The 19,455-nt window shown below is 44.6% G+C and overlaps 1 long non-coding RNA gene across 1 annotated transcript; it reads right to left on the bottom strand.

Annotated features, from left to right (window-relative positions):
- Positions 1 to 3,864: 3,864 nt before the first annotated feature.
- Positions 3,865 to 15,898, bottom strand: LOC138472551 (uncharacterized). The gene is made up of 3 exons (XR_011268640.1): positions 15,760 to 15,898; positions 14,737 to 14,799; positions 3,865 to 4,110 (listed from the first exon to the last, which is right to left on the bottom strand). It is a non-coding gene; the product is annotated as an uncharacterized lncRNA (long non-coding RNA).
- Between the last annotated feature and the right edge of the window lie 3,557 nt (positions 15,899 to 19,455).

Raw genomic sequence — 19,455 nt, 5'->3', positions numbered from 1 at the left:
CCTAAACAACCCCCCACATACACAAATACATAAATACACACACACACACACTGTCCACATACATCACCCCTGCACACACATAGAAACTCACACACACACACTAACACTGCCCACATATGCACACATTGCCCCCCCCCCCCACACACACACACACACACACTGTCCCCACCCAACACACAGACACAATAGTTGCTCTGAGTACCTGGCCATTTCAGGGAAATTCATACTAATTGTTTTTGTAGCTGGGTATTTGAAGTAAATCCCTGGTGAGGATACACGTGCTTGGACATATGTGACAAATTATTGCCAAAAGGTGTGAGTACCTGAGCATAGGATGGTGATACATGCTTATATAATACCTAGTCAAAAGCCCAAACTGTTGACTTTGCCAATGTTTGTTTTTCACTGCCACCCACAAATATACACCTCCCACACATATACTGCCCCCACACACATTGCCCCTGTGCAAACATCCTCTCACAAATGTTGGTGAGCATCACACATGCACACATTGCCACATTTCCACCCTGCACACACAAACACTGCCCCCTCGCAAATACTGTCCTAGCACCCACAGAGCCCCCACCCACACTATATACGCACACCACTACCCCAAAACAGACTCCCCCACACACAGAATGACCCACCACAACTTAGCCACATACAGCACAAATGCGCCTATAGGCGCGTTATAAATGACATCATATATCATATCATGCGTAGGCAAACTCTCATGCACCACACACACTAACACTGCCCACATATGCATGCACTGCACCCACCCACCCACCATGTTCATATACACACAAACACACTGCCACCATACTGTTCATACACACAAACACACACTGTTCCCCCTCACACAAATTATTGTGAGAACCTGGCCATTTCAGGGATATTCATGCCAATAGTTTGTGTACCTGGATGTTTGAAGTCAATCCCTGGTTATGATGCAAGTGCTTGGATATATGAGGCCAATTGTTGTCAAAAGGTGTGAGTAGCTGAGCATAGGATGGTAATACCTGTCAAATTTGTATTCATTGCCTATGAAAATGCCCAAACTATTGGCTTTGCCAATGGTTATTTTTTGCCATTTTGGTTGCAGAATCTTGACAGGGAAAATTACCACACTGCCCCCACAAGTGAACTGCTCACCACACATACACTTGTATACTTCTCCCACCCATACACTGCCTATACACACATTGGGGGTCGTTACGAGGTTGACGGTAGCCGTGCTGGTAATACCTGCACGGCTGCCGCCGCAGTCATGAATTTTACGGTGTCCGGGAATGGGCAATTACCGGGGCATTATAGCCCCAGCGGATCCGGTAATTGCCCATTCCCGGGCGCCGAAAAATATCACCCTCATTCCCATTTGAGTCCCATTGAACTCAATGGGAATGGGGAGGACGGATGCACCGGCACCATTCATGAATGGTGCTGGTGCATCCGTCAAGGTCTGTGAGCGGGTGCCGTTCCACCTGTCAGGTCAGATCTGGCGGGCTGAAAGGCACCCGCTCGCAGAACTCATAGTTTGCCAGTCCGGAAACAACGGTACCAGCAAGTTTACCGGTACCGTTGTTTCCAGACCGGCAAGCTTGTGATGAGGCCCATTACCCATGCAGACTTCCCCTCACTCATATTGGCTAGTTTCACACATGCTCACATTGCCCATACACTCTTTCCCCCGTTGTTCATGGAGAATGGGGGCATTTGCCCCCTTTGCCCAAATGTATTTGTTGCTTGTGAATACAGGTTGAATGCACGCAGCAGTGAAATACTGGGGGATACAAGTTCCATCTGGATGATGAGTGAAAAGAATCTGCCAGAGAGGTCTAACTCTCAGAAACAGCAGTGGTCTTTCTCTTTCTGACAGATTCTATGGCATGTAGTGAATAAGCCCCCAAGTCAGACTAGGGTCCACTGTGAGTACACTTAGGTGCTGCAATGCAACATCAGGGGGTCTTCAGGGCTTTACAAACAGTCACTTGAATAACATAACAGCCACTCCATCATTAGCAATAAAGCTGAAAGATGCCAACACCAGACAAACTCCAGCTCATCTATTCAAACAAGCTATCAGAAGCAGCTCCCCTGGGTATTACACGAATTGTGTTGAACACACTAGAAAAGGTTTACACGCTACAATTCGACAAGAGAGGGAGGGCCTTGCCTTCATGCTGTTTAATGATATATGTTGAGGACAGTGGAAGAGCTTCAATACTTTTTTCTGTGGGGTTGAATGGAAGGCTAGCAGGGTCTGAACTAGTGTTCTTTTTCTTCTGTGAAGTCAGCCTGGTATATGTGGCCTGAGTGCATCCCTAAGGTACTCATCACTTGCTGTGCCCCCCTGGCTTGAGCATGCACCAAATCTCCGGCCTTCACGCTCGGATTTCTGCCCACTATGTGTGACCATGTGGCAAAAGTAAGACAAAGGTGTATGCCCTCACCAGCAAGCGCTCTACAAAATCAAACTCTAGCCACACCAACACTTCCAATTGTAGATCAAGCTTTCTCATTACTGCCTTTACAGATAAAGATCCCACCTTGCTGGACTTTGAAAGTCGACCACGGCCCTTCCGACAGCCAGTCCATATTGCGCTGCCCACCCCCCCCCCCCCCCACTTATTTATGAAGGGAAGAAGTGGGATCACATCACTCTTCTGTCCTCTCTCCATTGGCTCTCACATGATGCATACATCTCCTATAAAACATCCTGCTTAACATACAAAACTGTCTTGATCACCCAGCTCAGTTACTAAAAGCACATAGTCTCCATTGTTGCATTAAACAGTGATACAACTCTATCCTCTGTCTATTCCTACCTCTGAATAGTCTAACACTGTCCATCAAGCCTTCTCTCGCTTTCCCAGAGAACCTGAAGCCCATTCCCCATAACATGATATTAGCACCCTCCCACCAGACCCTTAGAGGTGCCTTCAATGTACATGTGTGTCGTGTTCAACCTCTTTCACTTCTTGTTCCTGTTCTTACAAGGTCCTTATTCTGGCTGCTTATTCACTGTTTGCTCATTTTTCCATTTTACTTTCTGATGATAGACTTATCATGTTCACTTCTGGTCTGCACCATGCTGATCTATCGCTTCACGAGTAGACATTACCATAGAGCCCACTCCTCCCAGAGGTGGTTCTAACTTGGGTTTATACAAACAAATATGGTAATTGACATATGTTATAAGCAATTATTTTTGAACCTTTACCTTTTCTTATATTAAGACAAATTGCCAACTATCAACTTTCAGTAGACAAGGAATAAGTCCAAGCAGATGGGAGTTCTGATTACAGAACAGAATTATTAAAATTGTGATTTTTGCACAAGTACAAATGGTTGTTTGTATGAATGGGGGTGATAGTGGATGTGAGAAATGATGTGTGAGATGTGATAATTGGTTGGTGTGATATGTGTCTTTCTAGATTTGGTTTTTAATAGATGATGTGTTTCATGTGACTCTTTATAAATGTTTTTTCACGATGATATTTAACTGATGAATAAAATAAAGGAATTCTAACATATATACTGCCCTTTGTCTAGAATATATACCCTTTAAATAGGGTTGTTGTTTGGAAGGGACTGTGTGGCGTCTCTATGCATGAATTGCATTAGTAATGATTGGAGGGTTCGCACTTATCCACGGATAATTGCAGTTTTGTATGATCGATCGCTTCACAGCATGCAGCAGGGAGATATGCACGGGTTACCGTGCCTTTTGACGCTGTAATCACGAGAAACCGGGCCGGCCGTCCCTGCTGATGCAGGATTAGCCAGGTTTCTTCACTTGGCTCCTCCAGGCTCTGGAGCACTAGCCTGTTATTTGGCATAAAAGTAGCACATTCAGGAGGGTTTAGATGGTGAAGTGATTTAATGACAGGCTATGATCATCAATGCTGAACTTTGAACATGCTTGTGAGTCCATACAAGGTTTTCTTCTCCTAACAAGTGCAGATTGAAAGAAGTCGGCTCATGGTATCTGGATAGCGTTCGTTGGCTGCGAGCATCACTTCTTCTTCAATCCGGGGATCTGCCCTTTTATCTGCCCTGCCACGTGTTCCCCGGAGTCCTTCGCAGCCTTGCATCCTTTATCGATGACTGGAAGGGAAAAACAAGGTGTTAACAAAACAGCTTATGAAGTGGTCTTTCTTCTATTATAGGTTGAGTTGAGGTCTAGACAGACGTATTTATTTCTTTTCCTTGGGTCTCTCAGTGAGTAGCTATCCTCAGCCACCACCAGGATGCCAGAGGCACAACCAGGGGCTTCTCTGACACCAGTGGCCCCCAAGATGCCCCAGCCTCTGGCAACACAGGGAATTGCCAGGCAGGTTCTCTGTGAACAGGTTGTCAGGTGCTAGACCCTTCTAAAATGGGGACAGGTCTTTTTTTGCAATATTTCTGACATGAGGCTTCACAATGCAACCCTTTCCTTGGGGGATGGGGGGAGGCAATCTAACAGCTATTCCAGCTCTCAGTTATCTACAGATTCTGAAAGCGCTTTATTGGTTTAGGGATCTGCTTCTTAAAGAGTGCAGAAGGGCACTCTCTGATTGAGTTTATGGTGGCTCTGCTCTGATCATGAAATCGTTGGAGGTATCAAAGAATTTCGTGGAGATGACAATTTGATGTACTATGTCCAGCATATTGTCAATTTTGTATCTCCCATGGTTTAGCTTTTTTTGTGGCTCAGTTTGGGGAAAATTGAGATAATTATAGTTTCGTCCACTGAAGGCTCCTTTCTCAATTTATTGACGATGGGGCAAATTACGAGTCAGGTGGTCACCCTGTCAGTGCTACCAGCGGGTTTCCACTGGACTCGTAACATTTCTTCTGGCGCCTGACTTCCCAGTGCCACCAGGTGATTACAACTCTGGCGGCCCGGGAAGTCAGGCGCCCGTAAAATGTATGTCCCCATTCCCATAGAGTCCTGTAGGACTCTATGGGAGTGGGGACACGGAAGCACCGGCTCCATTGCTAACAGTGCCGGTGCTTCCGTGACCGGTCTGCCTACTGTGGCCGCTGTCCTCGGCAGGGTCAGACCTGTCGGGCACAGCGGCCATGGCAGGCAGATTCGGAATTTGCTTATCCGGAAACAAGGGTGTCAGTGAACTTACCGGCACCCTTGTTTCCTGACCGGCAAACTTATAATGAGGCCCATGTCTTAAAGCTGTGTAAAAGGATTCAATAGTTCCAAACACCCTATCAATCATTGTAACTAGTCCAAGAACAAGAAGTCACCATGCTGAACATACAGAGGCGTATCCAGGATTGTCTAGCAAGTGGGCCAACCGCAGTGGCATTAACATCTGTAAATGCCCACACAGCACTGCTGAGAGGGCATTTACAGATTTTGGGTTGGCCTTGCCCACTCAGGCCCTACCCTATCTACGCCTCTGCTGAACAATCATCCTTTGTATTGTTCAGATTTGGCAATCACGTGGATTCCTAGGTTTCTCTGATTAAGAGTTTCTCCCTGATATATTTGCAAGAAGCCCTAGCCAAAAATGGCAAAGTACCTATTCCTTCCATAAACCATCTCCCGGTGGCCGCTTGGCCCAAATACTGGCACAACTGAGGAAATTTAGGGAGACATCAAATCAGCAACAGGAAAACACCTGAGATTAACTAGCAAATCAGTTCACTTTTTTAGGATGTCAAAATACGTCCTTGATTATAATGTTGGGAGTAAATAAATTTGGTGACAAAATAAAGTGAACATTTAATTAAGAACACGAAGAATTGTCATATCTTCAGGGAACAAAATACAAGACAGCGTAGCGATTGGATTTGTACTAGCCCCAATCTGAGGACAGAGAGTGGTTGAGGTTAGAGGTGAGACATTATAGGAAAACAGAAATGCCATCAGGATGTTTAAGAATATTTCCATTAAAGAACTGGAAGTCGTATTTTAAACACAGTGCAATCTATGGAGACTTTGACTCCTGGGTTTCAATTTTTTGGGGGCGTTTTTGAGCACTTTGTGGACATAAGAATATCCAAAAATGACTTAAATGAAACACTGATTGGAGATGTTCCCCGGCAGGTGCCAGTTCTGGATGCTTCTCAGGCATCATTCCACTCTTTGGGGTGTACACTCGTCTCCCCCTTTACTCTTTCTTGGAACTGGTGCCCCGAGCTATCAAACAGGCTTCTCCGTCAGGGGGAAATACTACAGCGTTTTCTGGAAGAAGAATTGATGTATAGAGTGGGCACCACACTGGACTGGTGTTTCCCTAGAACAGAGAACGCCTGCCCTTTCGTTCCACCCGCCAATCGTTATAAGCGAACTTAAGAATTCAAGATGGGAATTCTGTTGCAAGTACTGCCCTTCCTACAGATGTGGAGACCATCTCTGTGCCATACGCTTAAAAGATATCTACTTCTTTATCCTTTCAGGACCCCCCGCTATAGATTCCTTGGTCCTCTGGGCATTGGTGTGTGTCTACATCATCAGAACCAGGTCATCCAGTCTGGCCTAATTTCAGTTCTTTTCGTTTTCAACAAGCTGATGTCAACAATGGCAGCCCATTGGCAGCAGAGTGAACTGCATGTATATCCCTGCTTACATCACCGCAGTAACTGATTTATCCAGGAACCCCTTTCTTCCTGAAATCAGCCACACCCCTTCTTCTTGGACTGATCATGTTGGTCAATTATGGTGGTCAATTAAGCAAAGGCTTCCAAAGGATAAGTTACTTGTGGGCCGCCATAGAAGCATGTGTTGGTAAATAACTCCAGAGAAAGTCCTGACAAGGCAAGAGGTGGGCCGCCACTTTGGCAATTGGAAGCCAACCACTGTACACTTATGAAACCTCATATATAGGCCTGATGGCTATATCTGCTCAAGTAGGGCGCCTTTGCAAGGCTACAAAGTCGAGCTGCAACTGGTGTTCCATAGGAATGCATCCTAGAAACGGCTGCATGGCCCTGTCTGGTATCCAAACCACCCCAGGGCAAGTTCTAGTATGTAGTAGTGAGAGACCCCTAACCGTACAGTTAGATTGATTGTCTATCAATATTTATTTATTTATTTATTTATTTTATTTATTTGCATTTTTAAAGCGCTCCCACAGCCCGGGGGCATCGAGGCGCTGTTGCAGAATTTTGTAGTTGTTGTCTTAGTTGCATATTTATAGCGCTCTTAAATACCCAGATGTTTTTAAGCACGCACCTTGCTTCCAAGGCGAGCACGTTGCCACTGAGCTATCCTCCCGGGACCCGTCAGATCAGATATAACCCCTTGACTCCGATTCGTCCAAACATAGGTGGGTAGTTAGCACGTGTCACTACCAAGTGCATGGCCCTGACCTGTGACCCTCAACTTTAGGCTGTCTTGCTGCCCTGTCAGGCCGTCCCTGCCTTATGAGTTTGTGTTCCTGTGAAAATACCAAAGCCACGTTTAACCTAAACAAACATGGCAGGACACACATCCATCTCTCTGCAGACTGTGGTGCTGAGCAAGAAAAGAGGCATGCAATGGCCTGAAACTACTGAGTTGGACAATCAAACAGAGAATGACTCCTCCATTCTACTCATAAATGGTCTTATCACAAGAAGGAAGCTGAAAAGATATTACTGTGGCGAGAGTGCCCTGAGTTCTGACCTACTGTGTAATCGCCTTCATTTTTTGGTCGAAATATGTTGGATGTTTACCTGCAGTGAGGAAGCTTTTCCCCGAGAGCCAGTATTAAAGAAGGTAGATTGGCTCTTTTGTGTTGCCTCTTGGCAAACAGATAATGCTAAGGTACGTTGGCCAATGTTCTGCCCTTCATGTCTCATCTGGCATTTGCACATTGAGCTGTAATAATATATGTGAGGCCTGTGAGTGATTGGTATGCACAAACAATCACAGAATGTTTGCATTACATTTCATAATTAAGTTGCATACATCAGCACCCCATCCAATATTGGTTTTGGAGGCTGTTATTCCAGTTTTGAATCATGAGTCTTTTTGAGCAAATGGCCTTAAGTAACTATAAGGTGGTGGAGTGGAAGGGGGCCTTGCTTGCCATCACCTCGTTTGCTACCCGGGTGAAAGAAAAGCTGCAGGTTTTATGTGCTAAGCACACTTGCATGTTCTTGCATAAAGACAGGGTATCCCTTCAGACTCATCCTTATGTAGTCCCTGAAATATGTTTTAGAGACACTTTTAGAGTGCTTAGTGTTGTATTTTTATGTCTTCTGTGTCTGAAATTCGTTAGATGTTGTGTTTTGTGATTTGTAAGTGATTAATATGTATAGTACATACCCACAGTGTGTATTATAAGGGTCATTTTTATGAATTTTATTGATGCTAATAAATGGAACCAATTTAATTAATATGTACTAGAGGAGTACTGAGTCCATTTTTTCAGGACAATCAGTGCCAGGAAAATCAATCGCCCATTTCTTTTGATGAGAGAATTTTGCGTGTTAAACTAAATGTATCTATCTCCTTGTACGTACGTAGATAGGTCCACCCGTGACCGTGGAGACAGGTTTTTTCAAATTAGGGGTGCGTTCTCAAAACCTATTTTATGCATATATGTCCCTGAAATCCTGTCAGACTTCCGTATCCCTGATGTGGGTTCCGGCCAACCATGTTGCCTAATTTGTCATTGGATCTGCAAAGGATGCAAGACAATTTTGACATTTGAGGGGCCTCCAACTTTGACATACCTTTTGTCCCCGCCAGTCATTGTATCTCTGTGAGGTAGGCATGGAATGTTTGTATTGTCAATAAAGAAGTGTCCTGCTTTGTTGAATTTTACTCTGGACACCTCTTCCTCTGCCTATAGAGGTCCATGCTCATTAGGTTAGAGTAAAAGCAACACCTGGGACATTCCAAATGCACACTCTGAACGAGGTGATAACCACATATACACATCTGCCATGTGGGCTACTGCATACATGTTCTGCTAATACTGGACACTGGATGCTACCTCGTGAGATGATGTTGAGTTCTGTCGAGCCACCATGACTATTATCTTTGGCTAAACCCTTAAAAATGTGTTTAAGTCCTTCACTCCCGTACTAAGTTAGATAATAATCTCGACTCTCCAAATGCTTAACTGGAAGTGGGAGCTGGGAGTGGGGGTGTGGGACTTAGTGGCTGCAATACCATTAGGCAAGATATTGCCAGACTGGAATCCAAGAAGTGCAAGAAGAAGCCCAGAAAGCAAGCAATCTCCTGCTATGCTCCTACGCGCTGGAGCAACCCACCATGCTAACATTAGTCTGGATCCCTACCACCTGGGGTTCAGGCAGGATGTGAAGACACACCTCTTCAGGGAGCACTTCACTGGCAAATCAGGACCATAGAGTGACAAGGCAGCCCTCCGCCCCTCTACCCCTACATCTATGTTCCACTCCCTTTATTGCGTAGCCCTCCCTTGCTTTCTAGCTAGGTTCATGCTATATAAATTACCAGCATACATATATGCATATATTAGTAATTGCTCATCATTTTGAGTTCTGTACTCCTTGCCCATCTTCCCACCTTCCTTTATTTGACCCATCTGCCTTTCCTTATTTGTAGGATGTGCCTAGTTACCAGAAGGCAAGAAGACTGAGTGGGATGTCTAGAGGGACAGTATTGGCTATGTTGCCATGCTGTGGATTGTTGTTCCTCACATGCGTGTTGGTGGCGATGGTGACATGTCATTTTTTTGCAAACAACATTGGTGTTCCATACTTACTACACAAAATCATTGGAAGATCAGATCCATCAAAGGAGTTGAACAATAGAGGAGAAACATGAACTTAACACAGAGTTGCAGCCATCACCCGAACAGGAAATACGTAGGCGAGAAAGAGGGGCAACTGCAATGCTCTGGGTGGGAGGAAAGAGCACGAGCTCAACAGGAAGTAAAACCCGAGGCTCAATAGGGGGAAGAGGTGGGAGCACAAAAACAAAATCACAGGCAACCACCATGGCTGAGGTCCACTCAACATCACATAAAGCCACTAGAAGCACAGAAGGGGGGTCCACCTTTCCAGTGCTTGTCTTTGGGTTGAGGGTGATAGGCCTCTACTAGCTCTATGCCGTAGCATTCCTTCCCACCTTAATTCGTTTGTTTTCGACGTTGATTACGTTTGTTTTTCGACGTTCATTTCAGCGTGTGCACTTTGAGCACTTTTCCTTGATTTCACTTTGACCACATTCTTTTTTGGGGTATGTGATAATGCGTGTGGGGATATGGGGTCAGGGGGTGGCTTGTGATATAGAAGGTGGGGTTTGCGGTAGACCGCCACTTAAAAAGAACATTTGGTCAAAGTCAAATTGTGGAAATGGGCCCAAAGTGCACACGATTACAAGGATGTCGAAAAACCAACGTGGAACCCCTTCCATTGCTACCAACTCTTAGTTGTGCCAGAAGCTGGTCAGACGGAGTAAACAGGACATGGCATGGAGGCAAGAGGCCAGGATGCGGCTAGGGCAGCGTGTTGCCAGGCCCAGTAGGAGGAACACAGGTTAGAAACCTATCGATGTGTTGAGTGGGGCAAGCAGCAGGCTAGAATCGGCAGTCTAGGGGTACCCAATAGCAAAGAAAGGTTCGCATGAATGACCACTCGGACGGCCATGTTTCAGTGGTGATCGAGGAGTATTGAAGGGCCGGCACCAGGAGGAAGGCTACCAAAGTAGGTGAAAGGGCTGGTACAACATGGAACCGTGGTGAGGAGAGGTGGACGAGTAGAATGGAAGTCTCCATGATAGGTGACTTGTGCAACCACTGTAAAGTAGCACCTCGCGTTAGAGAGTACCCCTTTCAAAACTGAAAATGTACAACTGATCTTTCAAGGATAGCAGGGATCCGAGCAGCCAACTGGAGCCACAGAACACACATTTTAGGTTTAGCATCCAGAATCCTACGCACTTTAATGATCTTCAGGGAGTAAGAGGGGAAGCATGGCTCCTTCTTAATGAGCATGCCATGTGCGATATATGTAAAGTGGTACAGCGTTCATTCATTAAAATGTTTTTTTCTGCAGATTTTTTTACCACCGATTTTTGGCCGGAAAAATTAATTGCAAAATATGCAGGGAGGGCGGTTAAGGGTTATAAGTAGTAGGGAGTAAATAACTAACAGGGAAATGGGGACTGGGATGCGACCCCGTAAAATAATGTTAAACATCGATGAGTTTTTTTGGGACAAAATTCAGCGGCAAAAAACTCAGTGAAAAAAACCCTGCTAATGGAATGACATAAAACCACCGAAAAGTACATGTGTGGCTAATAGTCCAGCTGCAGTGTGATTTTCAAAAACGGGTCTTGATGAGGAACGCGTTGGGGTGATTTAGGAGTGACATAAACACAATACAATGCATGGGACTGCCTCCCAGCAGAGATGACGGTGGAAAAATCGGTAACAGATCAAAACTAGAGTGATATAATCACCCCACTCGCTGTGCACCACTGCCATACCCTGCATCTGCGCATCAAGTCCACCCCCACTGCACCAGGATTCAGGACTCCGCGGGAAGCACATTGATTCCCTGGAAGGAGCACCTGAGCAGTTGGACATCATCCCCTTAATCACCAATCCAGGACTTTTCACTGCACTTGCACATAAACACTGCAAAAGATAATCTTGCACTATATATACATGGTACTACATCCCTTCATCGATAGTCTTTTTCGAAGAGTTTTCAACAAAACTTTTTCAATGAAAAAAACTCATCGAAAAATATGGGGGGGGGAGTGCATATAAGGGATCGGGGGCATGGAGAAAAAATAATAAGGGATGGGAGTTTGGGGGAAACCCCCCAAAATAAACAATTTCAATGAGTTTTTTTGTTGAACATTTTTCATTAAAAAAACGAATTAAAAAAAAAAGACTGTCAATGAAATGACATAGAACCATATATACTCCCAATGTTTATTGTATGGAAGGTTCAACTGTACTCATTTTTATTTATTTTATTTATTGGACATTTGTATGGCGTTTATACACAAGTGTTTCCAGGTGCCACAAGACAAGACGGAGGGTGGCGGACAAGGGAATCATGAGCGTAGAACAACAAAAAACAAAAGACGGTTAAATTAGCCTTGTGACAATCCTATGGTGCAAGTGCTTGAGAAGGTGATAAGTGCAGGGAGCGAGGGAGTAGAGAGGGAAGTGCAGGAGTGGGGTGCCCCCATGGAAGGAGCAGGGAAGTGCTGGGAGGGCCAATGTGGCAAGTGCCAGGGGAAAAGTGGGAAAGGGAGGATGAGTGCGGTGGGCCGGGTGGACCAAGTTGGGCTAGTCCGGGAAAGGGAGCCTGTGGGCAAGTGCTGGGAAAGGGTGAAGAGGGGACTGGTGGGGGTTGGTCTGGCACCTGTATGACTCTGAGGTTATCATATGTCACGGCTGCCCCAATGCCTCCCTGACACGCCTGGTTCATGTCCCCATCTTTGGGGTCCCGAGTGAGCCAAATGTGCTTATTTACATATTTTGTTGTCGTTGATAATCTTCTGGCCTGACCAAATCAATTCAACCAAAACACAGATTAGAAGTAAACACAGAATTTAGGACTACATAGAAGCAAAAGTAGGTAGGGAAATAGTTTTACTTTAAGGTCTTGTCCTGCCTACGAATATGGGGACCTCTTCCAGAGTGTTCATTTCATGAACCACTTGTTATTTGCTGGGGAACTTTGCTGCAAAACATGCAATTTAATGAGTTCTTCATTGATGAAAACACAATGCTCTCTGACCTTTTAATGCCTGGCTGATTGGAGCAGAGGTGCCATTTAATCCTAAATGAGGGTGACAAGAGTGGGGTACCTGAAATCCGCCGGGCATTATTTTGGATGTCATCCTGCTTGAGTTTTAGTCTCACCAACATCGTCTACATAGATTACATCCAGAGACCCTGCACCTCTTCTGCACCTTCCCTGTTTCCTTCTGGAGCCACTCGCTCGCCGGTTAGATGAAGTGAGGCTGTAGTCTCACCTCCCCACCCGGAATATCCAGCCTGTGACACCGCTCTGTGCACTCAATTACTTTCTTTATGCCTAAGGGGCCATGTCAAATGTTTCAATATTGAAATCAAAAGCATACTCTGAAATCTAATTGCTAAAGAATTCACAGAGCGTTTTCCAATGGGGTTTTGCCATTATAAAACACATCTGTGAATTAGGCCCATAGCCTGTAAAGAAGGAGAAGCTGCCCTTTAAACACATCCATGAACATCAATGTTTGATACATTTGTGGAAAACAAGAAGCGAAATTTCAATTGTGACGTATCAAAACTAAGGACAAAATGCAGGGCCCCTATTCCACTTTTCTGAAGCTTTTCACGAAATCATTCAATCAAGTTAATATTGTACCTATTTTAAACGAATACCCTGCACCTGCTAACTTCAGTTGCAAACAATGTTAAGCAGTTCTTGATCACTTTATTCTCTGTCCTACATCCTCTTCTCTTGGTATTTTGGGATCTGTTTTCACCGAGGTCTCCTCCAATTTTCCAAATGCACTTAGTATCTTGTGATGGTACATCGCCAGACCCCTCTCTGCATCTTTGTGGTGTCCCCCATGGCTCTGCTCTTGGTCCTCGTCAATAGTCTATCTTCGCTTAGCCTCTCACTGCAATTATTTCTTGCTTTGGGCTTTCTTATCGTTTCTTCAGGGAACAGTCTAAGATTCTGTTTCCTCTTCACCTTTTCCATACAACTATCTGCAATTGGTTATCTGCCATACACTGCTGAGTAACTGCGCACTCCCAACATCTTCTCTTCAAACAATTACAATTCTGCGCTCACTTGTCTTTGTGCTTTACTTCCCTGACTAAATTCCATTTCCCATAAATCTAAAAAAAAAAAAAAGCACTGGAAAGTTTCTGATCAAAATCAGTGAGAAATATCATTTGAAGAGCTTCCATTGTGTAGTTTGTAATCCTGTCTGGGTCTTTACAGAAGGGGAATGACTGCGTACATATAAATCTTAATCTTGTCCCTAACTACCAGCCCAGATCAACTCTCCATAGGAATAGTAATCCCAGACATGTTTTTGCTTTTTTGGTCCTGGGAGCGCCTCAGCTTGATTCCCGAGGCACTGCCAGCAAGAGACATATCACAGATAGTCTATGAAAATAAGGGAGCCATTTTGTGGTGAGTGGAGTGCAAAGTGGAAAGGTCAAAGTGCCTTTCATTTTGTGCCCCATCACATTTTAGTGCCTTTCCAAGGCTTCTGAGGGCACCATAGCAGAGCTAGCATCTCTGCTTTTCTCCTCCGTTTGGAAGAGCACCTGCTTTTACGACTGCATTTGTTTATTATGCTGGTGTAAAATCAAAGGATTCCTATGGGATGCACCTTGATTTAGCACCTGCTAAAGACCAGTTGGATTCAGTTATAAAATGCTGTCTACAAAGAGTAATTTGCAGGTGGTGTTTTACTTCTCGCGTAATTTGCAGGTGGTGTTTTATTTCTCACAAAGCGCAGAGTAAGAGTAAAAGTGAAGGCGATTTAATCTTCATTTACTCTTTCTAATCATACTCGGCTTTGTGAGTATCTGTGCAAGCGTTGATGACCCATTGCATGCAATTAGCATTTTTGGGTGAATGACCCCCCTCTTCAATAAACACTTTTCAAAGGCAATGTTTTATGATTTAGGTTTTTTCAAAGTTGGGGGTTTTTAGATATTTTTTGATGGTGAGATTTTTTATGTGGCTTTTCTAGAATTCTGCAATGTGTAAGCATACCGTGGCATGCTCACATACATGCATGTTCCATGTCATAAAAGCAATGGTGTATCCACTCACCTTCTTGTCCAACTGCTTTTCCGTGTTCCAAGCAGTCCTTTGCAACTTGCTCACCCTGACCCACTAAAATGAGAGGAAAGCAGAAAAACAAGACACACGCCAAGTTGTAAATCAGAAAAAAGGCTAGTTTCCATCTTGTATTGTAAAACATATTCATGTCATTAAAGAAAATTACAGACTGAATAGATTAAAATATCTCCCATAACAGTGGATATCAGTGTCATGTCGCTCGAGTCCAGGGGTCTGCAACCTTTTGCTCTCCAGATGTTTTGGACTACAACTCCCATCCACTCCAGCCAGTATAATCAATGGGGAGGGTTAACGGGATTTGTAGTCCAAAACAACTGGAGAGCCACTGGTTTTAGACCCTTGCTCTAGAAAATCTATCAAGCATATCACAAACTAGAACAACCTCAATCCAGACATGAAACAGACCTCGCCCACCGCAGGACACTACTAAGCACCCACTTCTTTGCAGGCAACCATCTCCGAACCATGATAGTCACACGATATTCCCCTAAACAACTCGGCTAGCAACATTTACTCACGTAGATACAAGACCCTGGAAACCTTTGGATTCTACTCAAAGAAATGTTCAAAATTCTAAAGAACTGCTCCTGAAGAAGCACATTTCATAAAACGTGTCGCAGCACAATTCCTGCAACATCAGTGCAGTTGAGAAACTAAAAACAAAACTCAGGCTCTTAGAAGGTTACAGAAAATGAATGCCGGACTTATTAGGAAATTATAACAGAGCAAAGGTGATTTATATATATATAGTCATATGTAAATCAGCTCCTTGATGCCTACGGGTTAGGTGCGCTTTATAAATGCATAAATAAATAAATATGTGGCCATTAATACAAGTGCAGTAATGAATAGTTGGGTATGAGACAAGGTACAATGGTGCATAGCCAAATGAAATTCTGTGTGCATTCATGGTAGGTGCCACTTATTCTTCTCATTACCCATATGCTCATCTGTGAATTACAAATAGTAATGATGAAACGGTTCCGTTTTTACCTGCATCTTGGGCCACAGTCTCAGCCTGCTTCGGCAGGCCTTTGAAGCCTTTGGGGAGTGACATGGCTTCCTCGGGAACACAGTTGAGCACAGAACAAACGACACTGGAGTGTTATTGTCCAAGTCGTGTCGTTGAAGCGTCAAGGCGCTCCTCTTATAGTTCCTCTACGGCTCTGCCATCTCCCCCCCCCCCACTCCCCTTCGGCCACTCCCCTTGTTTGCCTCCAGGGCACATGTGTCCCAGTGGTGGACGGGTAGGCAGCAGGTATGTAAAGCCAGTGTTATGAAGACATCACGCAGGGTGCGGCCTTTGAATGTATGCTCATCTTTTGTTCCTCTGCCCCCAGGCTTGGGTGTAACTCCTGTACTTTCTATTTTCCAGGTGAGCCACACAAAAGAAATGTGTGGTAAACTGCTGCATGCATCAAGCTTTTGGGTTGTAGCTTTCCATAGCAAGGTGTGCTGCAAAATCTATTGACCCTCAGTAGGGAGGGGGATGGGACTGTCAAAGATGCTAAAAACCCACTCCCACCACCCTTGACCAATTACTAAAGTGAAAAAAAGATGCTTCACTACAAAGGTATTGACAACAGACAGGCCTCATTAGAGTGATGCTAATCCCCCGATGACCGATAAGTAGAGTCTTTAGCATAAGAGGATACATTGAAATGGACTAAATCGGTCTCCTTGTGCCTCAATAAAGAACCTTTGCACTGGTGCAAGTGTCATTTTGAACCGCATTTGCACCAAGGATAAAATGTAACTAGTGTCAAAACATATACTTTCAAAACATGTTCGTATGGTGGCAAAGCTTGCCCTACTGCTACTATTCCATATTAGCATTAGCGATAACATTGCCCTGGTGCAGAAATGCATTGAAAGAATTTGGGCCCGATTCATGGATTTATTTATTTATTTGCATTTATTTATAGTGTTACAGGCTGTACTTCTCACACAGTTCACAGTACAAAAACATTTCCTTAAGCACAACTGATAAAAGAACAAACACTGAATTACAAAAAAGATATACAATTCAAACACATTTTTCAAAAAGTCTAAAACTCTTACTAAAATCGCAATTTCATTAGTGTTTAAAATCCTGATCCAGAGAACCTCCTGCCCTAGACGCATGTAGGCTGCCATTTTTTCATTTCTGAGAGGGGACAGTACTGGGCAAATTATACATAAATGTTTCAAAATTTCGTCCACAACTTTTCAGAAGCGACACAAACGCATGCCGCTTTGCTCATTTCCCCTAATCCCCAGCACCTCAATTTCTGGAAAGAGATTTAGTTTTAATCTTAATATTTGAAAGTGAAAAACTCTGCAAGGATGTTTCCTCAAGTATGGAGAAACTACATTAACATTTTTGAATGACCACCTAAAGTGGTCGTTAAAACAACGATAAGCCATTAGCTCTGCCCTCAGCTCAATCCATACATATCTGTACAGCTTTGTTTTAGTTTTGTTCAGGCTTCCGGCCAGCTCCTCAGTTGGCGACTTTTACAAGCAGCTCTATACAGGATTGGCCGCATTGATCCAGTACTCTGCAAGTTCCTTTGCCCAACATTCAGCTGAGAAGGCCAACAAGAGACGCAGGCGTGGGGACCAGTATGTTAGCAAACATTTGTAAGAGGCCCCACTCAATATAGGTCTGGGCTGGGAGTTGGCCCAGCTCATGCAGAATACCGACAAAGGGGGGTGCTTGCGGGAGATGCGAGGCTTTCTTCCCCATTGATGCTTCCAACTTATCCCATGGTATAGTCCTATCGTAGCTTTGGGACCAAAAATAAACCATGGCAAGATTTTCGGTCTGTCTAGTTTAATTAATGGAAGTGCCGAATATCTCCCAAATTTATAATCGAATTGCGGCAACTGAGAATCTGCTGCTAGAAATGTTGTTTTAAGGTCCTTCACCTGGCCCATCTTCCCTCATTTAGTGTATATTTGAAGGCGTACACCCATTCAAAAACCATTTACATTTTTTCCATTATGAGCATCCGGCATTCAGGACCAGAACTTTCGATTTGATAGTATTCACAGGGAGATCCAAGCTCCCCAGGAAAGCAGCAATGCTGTGCAGGGCCCGTTGCAGGCCAGTTGGAGTCAAGTCACAGATAACAATGTCATCTGCATAGTTCAAGTATTGTAACTTTACTGAACCCATCACAGGGGAGGTTGATCCGTGACAGTTCCCAACAAGCCGCCATGTCCTTAATATACAAATTGAAAAGGAAAGGCGCAAGAGCGCACCCTTGCCGTAAACCTCAGTTGGTTTCAATCCAAACCGAGGAGGACCCATAAGCATCTAATCTAATCGTTAGGGCTTCCAGAATATTGAATAAGGGGTGCTGGCACCCATTTGCATTTAGCTTTTCCCAAAGTGTTGCACTTTTGACATGTTCAAACTTTTTTTTTTATGTCCAGGAAAGCCAGAAAAGCCAGTCTTCGTTGATTATTTACCTGGACAGCCCGGAGGGACAAAACAAAGCTATTTAACAATGTCCCCACACCCTTCCTGAAGCCGCCTGACTGACATAAGTCTAAGTTATTTGACCCAGCAGCCCAAGTTTGCAGTTCTTTCAGCAGTACCCTACCAAACATTTTATTAGTCCAGCAGTGATATTGGATGATACTGCAATGGCAACAGATGATCTCCCCCCTTGAAAATCAAAACAATCAAGGCTGCACCCCATGACCAGAATGTTCCTGAACAATCGTAACAATACACCAGCCCATCATGGAATTATTTGCATGGAAAATAGGGGACTTGCACGCCAAACTGTGCCAAACTGCACGCAAATCCGAGTTCGTGGATTCATGGAACCGGCTGTGCAGGACTTTCTTGGGACTTGCGTGGGTTTTGCGCAGGCCTAGAATGTCTGTGGGATCCGTCAAGTGCCTTGCGTGAGACACCATACAGAGCGTGGGCGTGGCTTGCGCAGAGGTCTGGGAAGGGGGCAGAATTCAGAAAATGGGGAAGAACATGCAAAGAAGTGGGCGCTACGAGGATAAGTACACTTGCGCATAGGATTTGCAGCACGGAGGTGAGTTAGCATGTCGGATTTAGGGGACTGTTTATGGAACCGGGGTTCCGATCTAACTTAGGGGTGCACGTAAGCAGTGTAGTGAGGTGCAGGAACGGTTTATGGGGGGTTCGAATGCAGATTTTACGAGTTTGGACAGAGTTACAATTTCTTCATATGTATGTTGTCGGGGTGCCGGCAACAGTTACTGGGGACCCTGTGTAGGGTCCCCGAGATGCAGGCCTGCTTGCGGGGGAACACACACACACTGTTTGAAGGGTGCATGTATTCATGCCCAGAGGAGCGCGTAAAGGTAGCTGTCCTGGCTGTTGATGCTTTACGTGTGGGCGTGTCGGGGCGTTCCAGGCTCGACTTGTGTATACGGGTTTCTTTGCGCAGTAAATTCCATGAATACATGGGGCGCAGATATTTTTTTCTGCACGCGGGCCCATGCAGTGTCCTTCTCGGCGCACAGACCCTACAGGATTTCTGCGCACATTTCCACGAATCGGTCCCATTTGTTTTTTGCACCTGGGCAATTCTAGCCTTAGTGCTAATATTGTGCAAAATTGCACTTGCATGAGCTCAAAGTTTCTATAATGAGGCCAATGTAGTCCTCCTATTTCTCTGCCTGCTCTAACACTAAGGCCACACATTATGGATCATTAGG

This window comes from Ambystoma mexicanum, chromosome 8, assembly GCF_040938575.1.
Source record: "Ambystoma mexicanum isolate Mex_15411 chromosome 8, UKY_AmexF1_1, whole genome shotgun sequence".
Lineage (NCBI taxonomy): Eukaryota > Metazoa > Chordata > Amphibia > Caudata > Ambystomatidae > Ambystoma > Ambystoma mexicanum.
Note: the sequence above shows the minus strand (reverse complement) of the source record. Positions and strands in the feature narration are given on the sequence as shown.